The following is a 3,036-nucleotide window of genomic DNA, read 5'->3' on the forward strand; positions in this document are numbered from 1 at the left end:
ACTTAGTGGATTCCAAAAACATCCGTGCTGTCAAGTGTCACAATTTGTGAAAATTTATTATTCGCAATGTACCCGCTGAAAGTTGAAACACAACTTTTGGTTGAAAATGTACATTGGGAGCATAAAAAGTGGGACATCAAATTTCTGTCAGTTTTGAAAAAATCGATGTACTGTCGCGAGCAATAAATTTTAGTCGTCAATGTCATTTCAAAATTTGGTTAGATTGTCACAAATTTAAAAAATGTCCCTGCCTGATTATGCCCACGTTAACAAAGTGTCAAAAAATTGAGACAAAAAATGACAATTAATGCCATACAACATGATAATAGGTTATGATATTTACGACTGTTTTACAATGGAACATTTTCGATTGCGTCAAAGAATGACCTTGACGACCAAAATTTATTGCTCCCGACTGTAGCTTTATTGCCATTTTTTTACACTATTCTAGCTGACAGTTATTTATTTTATACTCCTATTTTCCTTTTCCAAATGCCCTCTTCGTTTGATAAAGGTAGATTTTGATTCGGACAACGTCAATCAATTCAAAATAGGGTTAGGATTAGATAAGGGATATTTCACATTAAGAGTCAATATAATGAGGTTGATGTCCTACTTTTTTTGCCCGCAATAGTACCATGCAAGGAGGTTAAAGTAACTTTAACCTCCTTGGTACCATGTTTTATTTTTTGTAAGGTTATGTAGGTATGATTTGAATGTTTCTGTCAAATTTCGGTCAGATCAAAATTTATTTTGGCTGTTGTTGGGTTGTTTAAATTTAAAAAAGACATGCAACATTTCATAGAAAGACCAGAAAATTTCATTAGAACAGTCAGTTGCTTGCTTTCTCGGGCTTTAAAAGTACTGTTCTCTTTTGTTTCTCCATTTTTTTTCGAATTGTTGACAAATTGGCGGGGTTTGTACTGCTCCAGGTGGATCAACCAAGTACATTGAAAAGTACCTACTAGAACAGCTTTGTCCTATAATAATCAGTGTGACAACTTGACGGAACGTTGACAATTCGGATGTTTTTGGAATTCACAATACTTTTTTCTGTACTTTTTCTAGTATAATACCTTTTTAGTTGGTAACCTTAGAGACTAAAGTCTATTTTTTCCTGGTAGGCGCGTGCGTGCGCATCTCCGAAAGGTAGAATCACATAGCTAAGATTTTTAGCAGGATGCAGGAATTGTTAGTATTTTTGGTTGCATATTATCTAGGGGATCAGTATTTGTGGTTGCATATTAAAACTCATGTTTATGATTTAATTTTTGTATAATTTGTAAAATGTAAACAAAAAAGTTTATGAATAAACTCGTGGAAAAATTGATAACAAATATCATATTATGTACAACATTTTTTATTTTTATTTTATACATACAGGAGTTAAATTGGGTACAAAACAACTCGATACTTTTGGATTCAATCGTTAATTAAAAAAAAAATAAAATAAAATAATCATCACCGCACATTTCACCTAAAAAAAATTAGAGTGACATCGACAAAAATTGACAGTTCACATGAAAGCGGCAAAAATTTCATAACATGGACATGGCCTGCTTCGACTACAATCATTTATAACAATCATGTATCTTGCAAGAGAAAAGGAAAAGGCTTAATTTTATACATATAGGCAGTGATTCTACCTGATGGACTTTTGCTATTCGAATTCAAAAGCAGCAAAGATTATCATGAAGAAATGAAATGTTTGGAATTTCTTCATTGTTTTGCACTTCCCTGTACACAGCATCAATTGTAGGAATTCTGTTTGCAGAGAAAAATGAGTGCACTGTTTTTCGAATGAGATATTTTTGATGTTCATCCAATTGAATCATACATCAGGTTTCTTCGGTGCCTGTAATTGCCCACACTTCTTTTCTTCCGCCAAGTATCGTTGAATGGTTCTAAATCCACAACCTTCAACACATAGTAATTAAGCTGATACAACAAAAAAAAAATTGGAAATCAATACCATCATAATCTGCATTTTTTTCCATTTGAGCCGTCTTGGTTAACTCGGCAAAATCCTTGGAGATCTCACGAAATACTTTAACGATCATTTCTTTCTCGGCTTGTGAGAAATTTGCTATAAATATGCATTAATAAAAAACTGTTACTTGCTGTTAGCATAAATCCAACTTACGCCGTTTATTTAGTGATCGAAATTGAGACATCTTGACATATACAAATTTCTTAACCTCTAAGAACTAAGCATAGACTAAAGATATATATACTGATAAACTAAGAACTGTTTTTTTAATAAATAAACGGACACAACACAAAACACGATGAAACAAAAATGGTAGCTTGGATTGACAGTACAGAACACTGCAATATTGCACATTTCTCTAGTGTAAGTAGAAAAATAAAGTAACCAATAGGAAAGTCGCATTTCGTTGCAGGATTTTGTAAATGCGCACGCACGCGCCTACCAGGAAAAAATAGACTATAAGGTTCTCGATAATTAATAAGGTAACGACAACGGTTGCGACGAATATTTCCATCTCACTTAATTTGGCGTAATGTTAAGTTAATCTGTTTGACACGTAAAATTTCGAGCCACAAAAACCCTAAAAATAATGCCCTTCTATCTTTGTCACACTCACGGCATTTATCGATAATGTCCTCTCTTTTAATTTGGAGTCTCAAAAATAAACAATGTGTTGTCGCTACCTTTTATTTATCATCATTTATCATCGAGAACCTTATTAGAGGTGGATCACAACACAGTGACCTTTACTTCTGTTGTTTATCATTGTTGTGATAACTTCTTACTATCCTGTTCCAGCCAATCGTGACGCATAAATTATATCTTCCAGAAATAACCAATTACTCCCCTCTTTTTCAAGCACAGTTACAGCATGTTCCGCCTCTGAAGTCTTAGACCAATTATAACGCGAGGCGGTTCTTTGGCAGCACGTAGCTACATTTCTTACCTTCTTTTTTGGATACTTGCCTAACGGCCGGTTTCATAATGTATTTTAAAAGCGGTTTTAAATTTAAAACTACCTTTAACTAAAAATTGTGTTTCATATT

General features: G+C 33.5%; 1 long non-coding RNA gene across 1 annotated transcript; it reads right to left on the bottom strand.

Moving 5' to 3' along the window:
* Window positions 1–1,428: 1,428 nt before the first annotated feature.
* LOC138127935 (uncharacterized) lies at window positions 1,429–2,511 on the bottom strand. Its single transcript, XR_011158470.1, has 2 exons — window positions 1,973–2,511; window positions 1,429–1,917 (listed from the first exon to the last, which is right to left on the bottom strand). It is a non-coding gene; the product is annotated as an uncharacterized lncRNA (long non-coding RNA).
* Between the last annotated feature and the right edge of the window lie 525 nt (window positions 2,512–3,036).

Source organism: Tenebrio molitor, chromosome 4 (assembly GCF_963966145.1).
Source record: "Tenebrio molitor chromosome 4, icTenMoli1.1, whole genome shotgun sequence".
In the NCBI taxonomy this organism is placed as follows: Eukaryota; Metazoa; Arthropoda; class Insecta; order Coleoptera; family Tenebrionidae; genus Tenebrio; species Tenebrio molitor.